This window comes from Phoxinus phoxinus (assembly GCF_949152265.1).
Source record: "Phoxinus phoxinus genome assembly, chromosome: 19".
Taxonomy (NCBI): domain Eukaryota; kingdom Metazoa; phylum Chordata; class Actinopteri; order Cypriniformes; family Leuciscidae; genus Phoxinus; species Phoxinus phoxinus.
The window spans coordinates 13102985-13121433 of NC_136894.1; the positions used below are offsets into that span (position 1 = coordinate 13102985).

At 38.9% G+C, this 18449-nt stretch overlaps 1 long non-coding RNA gene across 1 annotated transcript; it reads left to right on the plus strand.

Moving 5' to 3' along the window:
* LOC306986685 lies at positions 1–16912 on the plus strand. Its single transcript, XR_013795009.1, has 3 exons — positions 1–824; positions 972–1150; positions 16396–16912. It is a non-coding gene; the product is annotated as an uncharacterized lncRNA (long non-coding RNA).
* The last annotated feature ends 1537 nt before the right edge of the window (positions 16913–18449 follow it).

Genomic DNA, 18449 nt, shown 5'->3' on the forward strand with positions numbered 1-18449 from the left:
TGTCCTATAACTTTAAAACCAATTATTTACAATTAAAAAAGTGCTTTTATTTGGCAGGCATGTTTGCAAGACCATTTTCAGTGTACCTTTAAAATTTGACCTTTAAAAATTCTGTTGATGTATTCTGTGATCCTGACATGATGGAAACTTCCTTTTTGAGATGAGCATGTCTCTGAGAAGCTGTGACATTGCACTTCAGAATTCAGATTAATACTTTGATTTACTGTGTGTCTGAAGAAGGGCACTTGGTTTAGCGCTATGCACAATGTAAAGGATGACCTGACGTTAAAATAGCCCATGCCCAGATGTAACTCATGCGTCAGCAGTTCTCAGAAATCCAATAAATTGGACTGGCCTGATTAATAAAATGTAATGCCAACATTATCATTGCATCACAGTGTTCGAACAGTCTGTACAGGGGCTGCTGCTTTATCCCACAGGAAAAATCCCAACTCTCTTCTTTGTTTTGGTAATCTTGACATTGGTCAAACATGATCTGTCATTCGTAGATGCAGTTATGTCATTCTGAATTGGCTGTGGGGTCTAGTGTAAAGCACTATGCAGTGAAATGGTTATGACACTGTGATCTAGAGGTTATACAACAGTTCTTCAGCTATGTGCTCATGTAGTGATTGGGATTATGGATTTAAGTAGGGTTAGTGAAGGAGAGAGCTGTGTCATACTGATGCCATTGTCAGATGGGACGAAACACAGCCGGCCTTCATCATATTTGCATGCAGTCACTGGAATGGGTGTGTTGGCTGCAAGTCAAATTGCAAACAGGTCACTTGCTTGTTACATCACAGAGTAAAGGACATCATAAAGTCAGTTAATTCAATTGATAAAGTTTGTGATTGTAAAAGTTGACATATAACATCAAAATACATATTTTGATGTTATATGTTGTAGTTTATGTTGATTAAATCTGCCTTTCTGATTACTTTTTTCCACATGGTTGTCACCTTTGCCAGCTTGCTTTCTTTGGCAACAACACAAATGCTTCATTGAGCAGGAGCAGGAAGACTTACTAAATCAAGCGTATCATTGAGGGAGGCGACATTTAATGATTCCAATTACAATCCGTGGCTCTACGGTCTGCCTCAATGCACTCTGGGGAAATGAGCCATCTCTCTTACTCTGCAAGCAGCGGGTCAGTGAATTATGTTGAGAACACACGGCACGCATTCCCAGCCTGTTTTGACTTTCCCCTCCGCTCTTGAATAAGCTTCCATCAAAGATGAACTAAAGAAAGAAAAAGGTTGTGACCCTCGCAGGTGCTGTGTCGACAAGGAGGGCTCTATTTTGGAGAGTGTATACGCTGACCCTTCATGCACCTCACCCCTCAAAACAACAGTGAACATGTGGAATCTGACAAACAGAGAGAGAACTTGAACCAGCATAATCTCACTAGGAGTGTTGAGGGGATCTGGTTTTGACAGGCTATGGTTTGATTATAACCCACCGAAGCTAGTCATGTGCAAACAAAGCCTGCTGTTATGCAGTCCCAAGCAAGTCTGTATATAATAAGACTGTGATGATATATAGTAATACTAAGAAATGAAATAAGTTGCATAAAGCTCATTTCATAGTCTAACTCATAGTTGAAGGCAAGAGAAAGTTGTGAAAAAGTGCACTTGCATTGAATATGTATTCAAAGTATTTGAGCTATATATATATATATATAATAAAACGATAGCTAACACTTTAAATTACAGTCTCCTTGTTACATGTTATGTAACAAATTATGCTTAATCATTACATGGAACTAACCCCTAAACCAAACCCTAATCCTAACCATATAGTAATGTAATTAGTTAATATTACTTAATACTTAAATGTACTTCAATTACACTGTAACAAGGACACCTTAAAATAAAGTGTGACCAAAAACTGTACTTACAGATATTAATTTAAGAAAAGGCCACTTAAGTGTACTTAAAAGAGTACACTTAAGTGCATATTTAAAAAAGTGCACTTTAATAATGTCAAATTAAAAGTTTTACTTGAATATACATCTTAAATATGGTTTTAATCATCTTTTGTCTTGCTTATTTTGATGTGTTTAACTAAAGTACTTGATACTGCAGTGTGTTATTTTAAATTACATTTAAAGTAATATTTACATTTTTATGTAACAATGTAACTTCATTACAAATGTGTAATTACAAATATGAACATATAACATACAAGTATCTGTGTATAACATACAAGTATCTATACAAGTGCTAATAGAAAGTAAATAAAAATACTTGTCAGTACATTCAGCAGTATATATAAGTGGGTCGGAGAAAGTAATCGCGTTTAATCTAAATTTAAACTATAATACTTTTTAATTAAATTGCAGATAAGTGACCAAAAACATCACATGCAGTGCACACTTAAGTATATTCTTTCAAAATGATTATTTCTCTAATAAGTTATAAAGAGGTATGCTAAAATACTTTTACACAAGAGACAGTTACCCTAAAAAAAATTCAGTCATCATCCTGAGGTATGTTTTATGCTCCTGAATAAAACATCAAACAAATACTGTACTATGTTCAGAAAATGAAAGGGACAAAAAGAGAGGGACTGTTCTAGAACTTTCTGACAAAGAAAAGTGGAGAGCACCTTCATTATTTACGAAGGGAACACTACATTCCGATACCTGAGCCGATAGAAAGATTACACCAGGGGTATCACTGTTACTGTACCTCCCTTGGCCTCCTCTTGTCTTCTCACAAATAATTGCTACCATAGTGAGGTCGAGTTTCACGCTCATGTGAAATATGCAGTTGTAGAGTCCCAGCGGAGAAAGAATGTACTGTACACGTTACAAACTGACGTCACAGTATAACATCACATGGCGACAGGTTAAAAATAAACGCACATACAGTCATATGCGCACCAACTGAAATGGGCCTTTGACCCGAAAACATCTTACGTTTAAACTCCACAACTTGACATCACAGTGCCTTAGGTGCTGTGGATGAATTAGCAGAAGAAAACAGTATGGATTCACTTCGTCACAGTGTCCTTTAACTCTCATGTGCTTACAATCTTATGTTCCATCTGAACACTAAATGGAGACTTCATTGAATTTAAAAACTCACTTTGAGACTTGCAGGACACTCAGATTAAATCTTTAGGAGACTTGTTTTCTACACTATAAAATACAGACTGCATTTACATTATGTGGTTCAAGTGACCCAATTCTGTTTTTTTTCCCCTCTCATGTGGCACAGAACGAATATGACACACGAACATGTAAGCAGGAAAAAAAACGCATGGATTCCGGTATTCTCAGATAGGTTTCAGGCCTCATTCAGAGGTGAAAATAAATTTTATATGAATCGATTAGCCCTATGTGCATTTAAGTCTGCCATGCAAGCGGACAGATCGGATATTCCCCTTACAATGCGAGTCGTACGACATTGAAAGAGTGATGGTGGTAAATGACGTCAACACATGTGGACTCCAATCGTGATCACATGACTCTTTTTAATGGTGCAATGGAGGACGAAGTCCCACCCCAATGTTTTGCTGCATGATCTTTAAAGATGGTCCATTGCAAACCGCGCCATTTTTGCTGACTGCTGGCCACACAAAACAGAAACAAAACCCTGTGCGTCGCGCAGGTGTCGCTCATTATAAATCACTCCACAGGCCTCGCGCCGCTCTCCAACCGGCCCTTGACCTCGTCCTGCTCGCCACAATGATGGCCATCACCAACGTTTTAAATACCAAAGGTAGAGTAGCAAAACAGCCTATTTCACTATAGATGCGTGCAGGCCTGGCAAATTATTAGTCACATTCCTCACTCCCCCACACACAATCTTGGCTGGCACAAAAATTAAATAGTGTGATGAATATGGAGACCTACCCAGCTGTGAGTGTCACTTTAGCATGCTGAGAAATTATGTTGTAATGTTGCATGAGCAAGAAAATCTGGTCTGTGACGTGACATTGTTTTATCTCTCAAATATTCAACACACACCACTGAGAAAATTCCAACTATTCCAACCATTTTCTGAAGAAAATGTCAGTGATGTTTGCCAATGCAAAACTTGCCACTAGAATGTTGGAGTTGTTCTGATAACTAATGTTGCCATACTATTCACAGATGGTCGCTAGGCAATTGTAAGGCCTTTGCTGAGGTGTTTGGGTTGTTTATAGGATTTTCCTATGTGGTTTCTAAAGTATTCTGAGTAATCTCAAACTTTGCTCCTGGAGGGCCAATACAGAGCTCCACCCGACTCCAAAACACCTGCCTGGAAGTTTCTAGTAATCCTAAATACCTTGATGGTTCAGGTCTGTTTAATTGGTTTGACAGTCCTGCCCTATAGGGCATTAATATGTGGTGGCAAGGGTGCTCTGGATGGTTGCTAGGCAGTTGCTAAGGTGTTCTTTATTGTTGTCAGGACACTGCTATGAGGTTGTTAATGTTTTTGAGATGGTTGTTAGGTCCTTCATGGTTGCTATGCCGTTTCTATGCAGTTTCAAGATGTTCTGAGTGACCATTAGGGTGTTGATGTTTCCTAGGGCATTACCAGGCAGTTGCTAAGATATTCTTTATTGTTGCCAGGGCACTTCTATGTGGTTGCTACTGTGTTTGAGGGGGTGCTAGGACCTGACCTCGCTGTTACTATGCCATTTCTCTGTGGTTGCTAAGGTGTTCTGAGTGACCATTAGGTTGCTGATAGATGGTGGCTATGGTTCTGCTAAGGTAATCAGGATGGATTCTAACTGGCTGCTAAGGTCACATGCCACACAAATAAACTACTATTATTCTTTCATGGTAAAGCATGTTGTCCTTCAGAATAGATGCAGAGTCAAAGCGTCAGTCAGACTTTTTTCCATTTCATCTAATTTCATTTAATATTTTTGTCTCTTCACCTGCAACCTTTCACAGCTCATTACAACTTTCCCACATCTGTCCCACTGTATGACTACGGCTTACTCTTTCACCCTCAGACCCATCATATCATTCGGTTACCACTGACAGTAGCACAGCTCTAAATGCAAGCTTATGTAAATTCTTAGACCTGATTATCCCTTCCAATAAGACAGATTTTTTTATTTGAACAGATTGTCCTGCTGCTTTTGCTGAAAGCAAAGCACATGCTCCCAACTGTATTTCATTACATTATGGCATTATGTCATCATATGTGAGGGATTACAGCCTTGCATAGAGTATGAATATGAAATGTCATTTAACAATCATCAAAAATCTGTCTTTGCAATTTACTCAAAGGTGTGAGTGCCCTGATTATGGACCCGTCAGTGGACAATTCAATTTAAATGAGATATATTTGGGTGACCTAGTCAAGGCAACGTTTTATGAGGCTCTCTGACCCTCAAGAGACCCTCGATTTTCCTATGTATTGCTATACAGTTGTCCATGGCTGTTTATTGTATAATCCAGTTTCAAATCTGTTTTAATTTGACGCCTAAATCTTTTGATTGCAGTTACCTTGTAATTTGCTGCAAAAACTTCCTATCTCCCAATTCCATTGACGTCAGATTTTGCTCTTACATAAACATGCGGCTTGGGACTGCAAGACATTTTATCCACTGCTTTTACTGTGCATTTGCCTCAAAATCAGCTATGTTGCCTTGGGGTCTCACCAGCACAGCTCACTGACGTTGTTCTCTAGTTTTTCTTTCTCATTCCCGCTCTCTCTGTCCTTCTGTCTCTGGCCATGTCCACTGGGGTTTCAGGTTAAGTTGAGTTAAATTAAGTGGTTGCGTAAGCTGGATGTGAGAGACATTTCTGTAAGTTTGCCCTGGGCTTTTTTTTTTTGGCTTTATGATGGAGCAGCCCGATCTCATGAAAGTGCGTGTCTATACCACGAATGTAATTTCTCGTGCCATTTATACACCAAAAATAGTTTTTGCGTGCATATGATACTCAGGTTTCGCGTGATACGCACTTTATAGCGTGTAATACGCACACACTCCCCACCCCTAATCATATACCCAAGGGTTTTCAGTGCAGCATATGCACGCAAAAAAACATTTTTGACGTATAAATGGCACAAGAAATAACATTCGTGCATAGATACGCTTTCATGAGATCGTTTTGCATTGGGACATCAGGTACAGCTGAGCTGTTGTGAAATGTGATCAATATCAGTAAAACGTCCTGATACATTGTATAGTATAAATGACCTTTGATATCAAAATAAAATATTACTTGTGTAAAAGCATGTCATTTTTAAGATCATTTTGTTGTTGTTGATATATTTAAAAAGTGTTACAATAAGTATGACTGTATACAATTAATTAGTTTTTACATTGTGGAGTTTTGCTCTGAGATGAGAGTTTTTCTCTTTTATTATTATAATAAATTAATTTATAATAATTTCACTTTTATGAATCCTGGCCAAAGAGGGTGAAGATTCAATCCAGCCAAATTCATCCAATCAGAGGATTAAATAGCCTACATGTTTGTAATATTGATTTTTAATATTAAAGATTAGCAGACTGGTGTGGGGAATGTCACACTTTGACACATATTGATTTTTCCACTCATATTTCCTAACTAGTGCATGCAGTGTCTTTTTGTTTTATGCAAATGCTTCATTTTGCTAGTCAAATCCTGTTTCCATTTAAGAGTGAATTGTATGTGTCCTGTATTTCTTTTTACAAGCAAGAGGAATTCAGGAGAGAATTTGACCTATTTTGTACATTAACTGAACAAATCACTTTGAGTGAATTCAAGTGAGATGATAGAACTACTTGTGATGTATAAGATTCTTGACATAACACAAAAAGTTCTAATGTGGGAGCTCATGAGGCAGTTTTGTGGATGTTATCTAATAACTAACATGACACTATTTTCTGCTTGAACAATGTTGCATTATATGCCTTTAAGAAAAGAGAGAAGGGTTGGATAAATGCAACTATCCATTTTAAAACATGATTTTAGCACTGGAAGTCTGAATGATCATATCAATAAGCCCAGCATATAAATAACTCTTTGACCAGAATGATTTTGACCTCATGCCTAAAGCTGTCTTTATTTATCAGAATGGTATGCTTACTGACTGTTCAGATATTCTGAACATGTGTTGCTGACGTGAACCTTTGGTGATTTTCGTCATGGCAAACTGGAAAGATGTGTATTGAATTGATTGCCGTTAGGCTCCCCGCTGGACATGATGTCCACATGCAGCAGCAATCAATGGGGAATTGTGTGCAAATGTGCCGCCCAACCACACACACATGCACACACCCCCATTCACCATGAATAGAGCTTTTATTTATAGGCCTCCAGATTGGGGTGATGCCGTGGCTATACGGAGATGGCATCACAGCGCTCCAGCAGCCCCGTCACACGGGACAATTCTCATAGGGGCGAAGTGGCTATGAACCATCTGATCTCATTGCCATGGTGAAGAAGCACATGACCTTGAATCATGGAAAATCACAGCTGAATTATCCACAATCTCACTTCAAATAAAAGAGAGGATCGAGATAACAAAGCTTAAACCGAATAACAGAGAGAACCCAGATGGTAAAAGGGCACAGCTGGGTTTATGAGGGTGCCCATGGCTAAATATTATAAATGTTGCCAATGCAGACAATGTTATTTTACACAAACCATGTTCCCGTTCGTCATCTCAAAGTCAGTTGACTGCCTTCTAAAAATCAACATCCAAACGGTTTGAACAACTCAGAACGTCAGTGGAGAAAGGCATATAGTTTGCTGTAATATACAGTACATCATATACATAATTCACCCTTTATATTGCTAAACCTTATTTTTCATATCAACAGTAAAAAAACACCAGGGTAACCTTCTCTTGAGACCCCCTGTTTCAGAGCATAGTTATTGATATGCTAAAGCCCGCCCGCACATTGACGTAACAAGGTTTGTGACTTATAGAACACCTGCAAATTTAAACCGCATTTTAGAGACTGTCTTTGAATCACTGGACTTTTATAAAGCAAAACCTTTATAGAACAGCCTATACAATTTGAGGTATAGGGTTTGTGTAGATCCCTATAGGTAAATGTTTTAGTGTTTTTTGGCCTAACAAACACCAGTAATGATTTTGTAGTAATAGCATTGGTATTATAAAAAGAGATCTCACAAGTTTTCACAGCAACGCACCAACTTACCACACCAACCCTGAAAAGAGGCCACAGTAAATCTCTTCAGTCAGGAGCTTAAATGAGTGGTTTCTCCTCTGGGCTCAATCTTTGAGCTTACATGTTATATCACCAACGGCTCTTATTCAGCAAATTGAAGGATTGTTTTTTCACTGTGCCATTTATCCTAGAAAAAAATCCCCTAAAAGGAAAGAGACAGATTAGCGTAATAAATTTTTCTACCTTTTAATTCATGTTCTTGCCCTCACAACAGAAGTGTGATGCATAATTGGTTTTGGATTAAATTTGCAACTAAGATGATCTCATCAGTCAATGTTCAGATTAGTTTTTTTAATAGAATGATGACAGAAGTCTTTTCATACAGGTCTTATACAGGTCTGATTGAGGTGTGGATAAATAGTATTCGAGTGAGGGGGAGCCCTGCGTGTTGGTGACTGAGGAGCCTGGTGTAAATGTGACAGACATAGGATTCGGTAAACTGGTCAGGTATTTTGACTTGGGCAAGAAAGTAATCATTCAGCAACCATCAGAACTCCCTAGCAGCCATACGTCAACTTTACACACCTTCTCCGCTAGTAAGCAATGCCCTGGCAACCACTCAGAACATCCCATGCATTGTACAGCAAGTCTATTTATATATAGAATAGTACATTTCATAAAAAATGTTAATTTAAAGTGCTTTACATTAGCATATTAATATTAAAGAGAACAAAAAGCATGTAAAATACCATGTACATTTCTAAAATAATTAAAAAATATAAAAATGAATAGCCAAAAAAGGCATTTGTGTGTGTGTGTGTGTGTGTGTGTGTGTGTCGTAGACAATTAAATACCATTCACATTGTTAATAAAAAATAATTTTCTTGCAAGTATTTTATGTATTTCATGATTTTATGGAAGCTATCTCACTGTACTTTTGTTTGTGTGTGTGTGAGAGAAAGTGTGTGTCTGTTTTATGTATGTTAAACAGTCGGTCTCATAAGTCCTTAGAGCTTAGCTGTGTGCATGGCGAGGCAGACACTACAGCTAGAACAGTCTGTCCCAACTCTGTCCAGTTCACTTTCATGCCAGATTATCCCTACATGCTATTAGCATATACAGTTTCACGTTACAGTGAAGTACAAATCTATAGCACATGCTGTCAAGTATCCTGGCATCACTCTCACTCTGCAAATTATTGAGTGAGTGCAGGTGCACTTTATCCATAGCTATGTATGGTTTAAACACTTTTTAAAGGGATAGTTTCTTCGAAAATGAAAGTCATCAGTCTTTATCACTTACCCTCTTATCGTTCTAAACCCATCTAATGTTTTCCTTTTTCTGTGAGAGACAAAAAGAGAATTTATTAATTATATTCAATTTGTTCTTTTCCATACTGTGATACAGTAAAATAGACAAAATCACCAGAAAAGAATCCCTACAAATTGCACACCTCTTTGTTTGACTATTTAAGTCTTTATTCATTGAAAATATTGCTGTAATTCTAATATCCCTTTTGAAAAATAATTGTGCTTAAATATATTGAATATGCACTTACACTTTATTTAATGTTAACGAAAGCACATGTACTTGATTAATTTAGCTCTGTAAATGTGTTATTCAATAAGTTTTTTTTGTTTAATGTTTATTATTTTAAATTGAAGTGATAAACTTACATAAAAATAGATAAAAAAGCATGAAATTAACATGCAATAAGTGACAGCAAACATCCAATTTAGTTTGCACTTGGGAATATTCTTTTAATATAAATTATTAAAGAATTGCTTGCACATATTAAAACTTGGCTCATGAAGACTTTTTAGTGTGTCATATATTGTACTGTGTACTAAATAAAATATTTTAAGTGTCTAAAAACCTTTCTTTTATAATGCGGTTAATGTTGGAACTGTTGACACTTAATAGCTTCCAAATTCCCTGAACTGGATTTGTAAGGGTGTCTAGAGATGCTCATCAGGGTTTCATAGTGTGGCAGTCTGAGAAACACCAAACGATGACGTATCTTCTCATTTTTACAGTGTATTTACATAATTCTCTTTCATTGTATAGAAAACAGCAGCCTCGACATTCTGCTAAACTTTTATTGAGTGCAAGATAATAGTATTTTCGTTTTTTTTTGTAATGTATAATTTGTAGATCTTTTTTTGTTTTGTAAAGTGCTTAGAGGAAATATGATCAGGGCAACAGTTCCTGGGTGAGCCTTACTTGAGACTAAACCTGCAACTAACCCATTTGTTTATGTATCAGACCCTGCGTCAAGACCAGAATGAGGTGGATTTGAAGTTTACGCAATGCTTATAACTACAGAAAGACCGGCATTATAACTCTCCATACCCACACACCCCTCTTTTTAGAAGCACAAACAAGTTTTCAGACGAGCAGTGAACTCTGTCTCCAGCCAGTGGGAACATTACAGGCATGTGTGAAATCTGAAATGTCTCCTCTGTGTAAGCAAGCAGGGTGGATTTGCAGACTTCTTTTCTGACCCCTTTGTTTGGACATGATCTTTTCCCCATCAGGCTCGCCCAGCATGCAGGTGTGTTTATGCTCCCCTTGAGACTGTGAGATTAATGTGTTGTGCCAATGCTGTTGGCATTATGTGCTATGTGTTGTTGCTGTTCTAAACTATATGATTGCTGAGCATTACATGACCCTCAGTTTTGTGAGTATCTGTTGAAACTGTCATGAATGGTTACTAGATTAAAATAAATATTTGTATAAGTTGGTGAATAACGCATAATAATACAAATAAAAATCACTTTCCAAAGCTAATATCACAAATTAGCGGGGGGTAAAAAAGTATTTTGGTATTTTTCAAAGCCAAAATACTTTTGGTTTTGAAGTTTAGAAGATAAACGAGAGAGGACTAGACAGGAGGCAGGGGGAAGCTCAGTTTTCGAGTAGGCTGGTTGTGGTGTTCTGAAGAGGCAGACACCACTGTTCCACCTCCACAACACAGACCCCATCCTCCTTTCTATCTCTCTCTCCACTCATCCACCTCATCATCTGTTCATCACACCTCTCCCTGAATCATGTCACATCACTCCTCCACACCCTATGGCCTCAACTCTCTCTCAGAGCTGCTAGCACATTCACTGGTGTGTGATGGACGATTCTCTTTAACATCGATCAACACTGTACAAAATGTTTGTCAGGGAACTTAAAAATGTTATGCCATACAATGAAAGTCAATGTGGACTGGGGTTGTCAAACTCCCCGGTAAAGGTGTGTCCTCACTCCGTACAAGTTCCAACTGAGGAGGGAGGACGGCGGCTCAGGAGGGGGATGTGGAAAAACAGTCTGGGGCAAACAAAACAGTCCATTGGGGAGTGAAGGGATGGAGAGCCATGAGCAGGAGAAGCGAGATGGATACCCAAAGTCCAGCTAGAACGAGCCTCCAGGTCGAGGGAGGGAGGAGCCATGGTGGATACTTGGCTGACGACACCCTTGGGACGACTGATGGAGATGGAGCCACTGGAAATGGAGCCCAGGTGGAGCTGAGGAGACAAAGAGCCCACACGAATTCGCTAGCACTGAGGAGACTGAGGTGAAGCTGCCGCAATGAGCGTCTGAGAGGTGGAGCTGGTGGGACTGAGGATGAAAAGGAAGCCAAAGCCAGACAGAGTCGAAGGCATAGACAGGACTATGTCTGACCAAGGTGGAGCCGGAGGAACAAGGGGAGCCCAGTGGAGCCGTCAGGACGATGGTTTCTGGTGGAGATGGGGAAGGTAGGAGCCAAGGCGGAGCTGGTAGATCCACAGGCCGCAGTGGAGTGATGGGTTCGTAGGCTGGAAGTAGAGCCAGGGGAACCTTCTTACTGGGCGGAGCTGGAGAACTGAAGCTCCAAGGCAGTTCCTCACAAAAAGGTGTTGGAGATAGGGGCTGAAGGGAACTGGCTGATTTGGGAATGGGAGGTCGGAGAGGGAGGCTGGGAGGTGTCAAAGGGAGGACAGGCGGCATGGGGCTGGGAGGAACCAGCAGGGAGACTCAGGGCTGGGTGGAACCAGTGGGGAAACAGGTGATTCAGAGTTGGGCGGGGGTGGGAGAAACAGGGAAATATCTTCCTCAAACACCTCCAGTTCTCTTCCAGAGTCCATATGTACATATCCACAGCGGCGGGGTTTTGGTCAAAGGAACAAACTGACACATACTGGGAAACTGGGTAAACTTAGAAATGACAACTGAACATGACCCTGACAGTAGTTAAGCAGAAACTTTGTAATATTTCTGTTTAATTCATTATTGTTAATGTATTAAAATGCAAGAATAATTTATAAACAAACAATAAATAATACAGTTTAACATTGCTAGCACAGTGTTGAATAACTATATTGACAAAAGTATTGGGACACTTGACCATTAAACCAACAGGGACTATTGACATTGCATTCTAAATACAGACATTAATTTGTAGTCTGTTCCCCCTTTGCAGCTTCTCACAGCTTCCACTCTTCTGGGAAGGCTTTCCACAAGATTTGTGTCTCTGTGGGAAAAGTGTTTGTGTGGGAATTTCTCTCTTTTCATCCAGTAGAGCATGTGTGAGGTTAGGCACTGGTGTTGGATGAGAAGGCCTGGCTTGCAATCTCCCTTCCAGTTCATTCCAAAGATCTTCGATGAAGTTGAGGTCAGGTCTCTGTGTAGGCCAGTGCTTCTACACTAAACTCATACAACCATGTCTTTATGGGCCTTGTTTTGTGCACTTGGGAAAAGTCATGCTGTAATAGAAAGCATAGCATTGTCCAAAATGTCTTAGAATGCTAAAGAATTAAGATTTCGCTTCACTTGAAGTAAGGGGTCCACCGAACCTTTCCACTGCTCCAGAGTCCAGTGCTTTACACTATACTCCATCCGATGCTTAGCATTTGGTGATGTGAGGCTTGCATGCAGCTGCTCCACCATAGAAACCATTCCATGAAGATCCCACCACGCAGTTTTTGTGTTGATATTAATCCCAGTGGAAGATTGAAACTCAACAGCTTTGGAATCAACAAAGCGTTGGCAACTTTTATGTGCCATACGCCTCAACACTCAGTGAGGTTAACTTAACACTTAAGCTCTGTGACTTTACGTGGTCTTCCACATCATGGCTGAGTTGCTCCTGTTCCACTTTCCAATAAAACCACTTCCAGTTGATTATGGAATATCTTGGAGGGATGACATTTTTACGAACAGACTTTATGCAAAATTAGCATCCTACCACCACACTTGAATTGACTGAGCTCTTCAGAATGACGCTTTTTTTAAAAATATGTAATTGCAGAATGCATGGCTTGGTGCTTGGTTTTTTACACCTGTGGCAATGGGTCTGATTGAATCTCCTGAATTAAGTATTAAAGAGGTGAGTCCTGATACTTTTGACCATATACGCTGCATCCGAAATTGTGTACTGTCATATACTACATTTGAATTAGAATTTACTGTTCAGTATGGATATGGGTAGTATGAATACACATTCGGCGAAATACACATTCGGCATGTTGTAACTGCCACGTGACCTACCAGTATTAGTATTAGACGCTTCACTTCCATTCATAAATTCTCTTGCTCGACCACACGGGGTAGTAGAGTGTCCACCAAATGCGCACTTCAGAATTTTGGCAAAAGTAGTAGGTCATTCAGGGATTTTTAGCCTACTGAATTTCGAATATATATTCGGATACTAGTCTTTTGCCGTACTGTTTTTTGCATACTATGTAGTACTTCGTACATTCAAATATGGCAGATCAATGCCTATTTTGGTCGTTTTAATGATTTTGTTGCCAAAATGTCTAGTAGAGGCTGTTATTTACAGTTTACAAGGAGTTACAGCAGTCTGCCAACATTTCACTCTGCCCAGCGATTCTAATAACGGCATAGAGAAGAGTTCACTTCAGGTTCACCAGAATATCCATTGGTTTGTGTTATATAACACTAGAGGTCCATGTCAGTAATCACATTATCCTATGAAGACTAATAACAGATGTATCTTCCTGTTTACTTGTCATAGAGCGGCCCATGGGCAGATCAAAATATGTTATCATGACTATGCAGTAAAAATAGTACCGACACATCCGAGGCTTGAGGTTGAGAATTGTGTGTTTTCCTTGTTAAAAAAGAAGTGCACTTAATTGTATTAAATGTGCACTTGTAATGCACAATACTTGAAATCTTAAAAGTATATTTTTAGAAAGCTGTACTTGCAGAAAATATTAATATGCACTTAAGTGTACAGATTTAAAAAGTGCAAGTAGCCTAATTTTATTTCGTTTTTTTGACAAGATTATTAATTTGTTTAAAATTGGTAAAAGTGATAACAGCAGGTTAAATAACACTAATGATTTTAACGCAGATGTGTTTTTTGTTTTGTTTTGTATTTGCTCTGTGATTTCTTGCACGGTCATCGTTTTCCTTTTTTTGTCTGTTTTCTATCTAACCTCATTTATATTCCCTGCCCTCACATTCTGGAATGTCCATGTTCATTTGCAGAGCTGATTTTTTTTTTCCGGACACCTACTCTTTTGCCACCGCCCAAAAATTCCTCAGATAAAGGGACAATACAGAGTTTGTACAGCGACCCAGGCTGTTCATGTGAGGACAGGAGGAGCGGAGGTAGTTTTTCTTATCTGTTTTCATTGATTAGGAGCTGCTGAATTGGGCCACGTTCATTACACTAACTGTACATTTTTCAATTTAAACATTGATAGAGATGTAGGTCATGTAAAGAAAACATAAAATCAGTTTGACCCTTAAAGGTACAATATGTAAGAATTTTGTAATAAAATATCCCAAAATCACTTGCACAGTGTGATATATTTCCTGCAGTTGTGTACTTACAATATCCCAAAAGTTCCCAAAGTTTTTTAATTTCAGAGAAATTCCCATTTTAAATAACTGGCCGTCCCGGAATCCCTGTTCACCTGTAGCCTGTCACTGACATAATATCCGCATTATCCCTGGTTCAATCTGCCATAGTAACCATGGCGACAGACGTGGACAACAGCTTTACGTCTAGCGGCACGCTCACGCTGTTGTTTCGTTCAAACATTATGGACCATGGCAAGCAGACTTTGGGAAAAAAGGAGAACTAAAACGAGGATCAATATCAGCGTGGCGTTTTCAAAGTGCCGAGAGCTCCAGGTCCTTGTCAAACTTCGACTTGACAGAGCTCTTACAAGTACTTTATTAGACAAGTGAGCAAATGTACATAAAACTAATCAATGTTATAAAGTTCAACATGATGAAATGTTAGAATATGATCAGTATGTTATTCTAATGTTGATCCAGCTTACTGCTAGTCTCATATAGCCAACAAACTAACACATAGAATAACATTATAACTTTCAACACACTCAAATGCAGTTTAGTGTAATTGTAGACCAAGTGAAACAGCGCTGCGATACCTCACAAGTTTAATTTGTCTAATAAATTGACCTGTGTGAGTAGTAATTCAGCACTTGCGGGTAGTTCGGTAGAATGAAATGTCCTTATTCCTTTATATCCACGGGACTCGCGGGATTCGCGTGTGGTGCTGATATCTGTCTCTTATTAGCAATTCATACCACAGTCATGATAATGACATCAATGTATTCACTCATCCATAAACATTATTAGACAATTATACAAACATTATTATCAACCCACGCCTTTGTTATTGTAAGAGGTTAGCGACCCCTAGCGGCAATTTTTTTTTACATATTGTATCTTTTAATGTGTTCCTTGTCTTATTATGAACAGTTCATTGGAGCATGTTATTTCAATTTCATAATTTTTCATCAAAATGTCCCTTGTGAAAAAGAAGTACACTTTAGCATACTTTTAAAAAGAAAACCTATTACTGAAATAATATATTTTAGAGAACATGCTTAAAGGGTTCAGTCACCCAAAAATGAAAATTCTGTCATACTCACCCTCATGTCGTTCCAAACCCATAAGACTTTCATTCATCTTTGGAACACAAATGAAGATCTTTTTGATTAAATCTGAGAGATTTCTGTACTACGTTGTCAGCTACTCAACTGACACTTCATAAAGTTCATAAAGAGATTGTAAAACTAATCCATATGAATTGAGCAGTTTAGTCCAAATTTTCTAAAGAGACTCTATTTACATAGTCATCAAAAATATGGTAACACTTTAGTATGGGGAACACATACTATTAACTACGAGGTATCCAAAGCACATCAACTGGTCACTGGGATTCCTCAAGGATCTGTTCTTGGACCTCTCCTCTTCTCCAGATACATCACTGGGTCTTATTATACAAGCACATATTATGTCCTTTCATTTCCATTCTGATGCCACACAACTTTTCGTTTCCACCAGGTGATCTAACGGTAACGGATCTCAGACTGCCCACCAGATATCTCAGCATGGATGAAAGAACATAATGTAAAATGATAGGGCTAGACTATTGCAATGTTCTTTTGGCTGGACTCCATGCAATCAAACCTCTATAAATGATCCAGAACGCAGCAGCACGACTAGTCTTCAATGAGCCCAAGAGAGCCCACTTCACACTTCTGTTTATCTCTCTGCACTGGCTACCAGTTCCGGCATGCATCAAGTTTAAGACATCGATGGTCGCATATAGAACCCCCACGGGCTCTGCACCCTCCTTCCTCCACCCGCTCTTACGAGTCTACATCCCCTCCAGCAGCCTGAGGTCGTCAAGTGAGCGATGCCTTGACTACACGTGGACGTTCAATACAGTTAAACACACTTTTATTTCAGAGGGATTACTCTGCTTCTGATTGCCTGATGGTACAAAAAGAAAGATAACATTCTCAAACCCTTCACTAGCTACTATTCTGAGCTGTGACATCAAAGACAGCAGACTGAAAGGTCCATCTCACTCTTCACAAAAGACCTCCAAACATTGTTTTAAATGTTTTTTTTTTTTATGAAATAAAAACTTCTCTATGCCGTTATTAGAATCGCTGGGCAGAGTGAAATGTAGGCAGACTGCTGTAACTCCTTGTAAACTGTAAATAACAACCTCTAGACATTTTGGCAACAAAATCTTTAAAACAACCAAAATAGGCATTGATCTGCCATATTTGAATGTACAAAGTACTATACAGTATGCAAAAAACATACGCCAAAAGACTAGTATACGAATAATAAATAAAGACCCCTTTGGAGAAAACTTTGCATGATCTAGTATATTAGAGGTAGATCTAATGAAATTCAGCTCTACATTTTTTCCTTGTAAAAATATATTTTACATAGAAATTATGTAACATTCCAAAAGTAAAATGGTTGGTGAATGGCGCTTCATGACAATTTAAAGCGTCCTGTCACTGCGTCACAGTTCTCTCCTCACAGGTTGTCTATGCAGAAAAATGCCCCTGGCTGATAATGTTGCTTTAATGCTTTTTAAAGGCGGGGAAAATGAGTTTCACACACAATAGCATTTTCATGCATTGTATGAAGATAAAAATACTGCACGGATGTGTAAAATACCACTTATTTTTACTGCTCACATTCCAGTCAGCAAATTACAGTGACGATCATTCAAACTCTCTTTAAAAATAGCCCATTGACGTTCAACTGACGTAACAGACAACTTTCACTCTCTCTGCCCAGCTGTCATTAATACCAGGGCTTTAGATGATAAAAGAGGACATTTGTAAAGGGAGTGTTTGTTTTTCATGCTTCAGGCTACAGCATCTAAGGCTCTGTGTTACCTAAATACAATGTTGTTAGCACAGATACATTCTCTTAAGTGCATTTAAAGATCAAGACATTGTTTTGGAGCAGTCTTGCTAAATACAATTCCCCCTTTTCCCAGGCCTTCAACAATAAGGCTGCCTGTGGTGCTAAGCATGATAAAAAACCCTCCTCGATGTTGTTGAAACTTAATCTGCTCTCCAAGCCAAGTCGAATCAGAAACAAGCAGACATTGCAACCACAGAGTGACCCCTCCTGTTTCTAACAGTCTCACATGGCAAAAGGAAAAAGAGGTTTGACCATGTTCACAATCATGTTGAACAAAGTATTTGTGTAGCAGCATGCTGTTCAGACACAGCTGATATGGCCACCCAGGCCTCTGACGGAAAATCTCAGGCCTTTTGAAGAATGCGTGCTATAGTCAGCATGAATCTCTCTCACTTTCTCTCCCTCCCTCTCTCTCTGTCCCTGGCTTTGATGAGCCAATATATATTTAGACATTTAATCATTCATAATTAGACTAGTAACATGACAAATGTCATTAGGGACATTCTCGATTTCAATGTTTGTTTGGTATTTGCCGTTCCAAACGTGTATTCTTTCTTCTGTGGAACACACACACACACACACACACACACACACACACACACACACACACACACACACACACACGCACGCACGCACGCACGCACGCACGCACGCACACA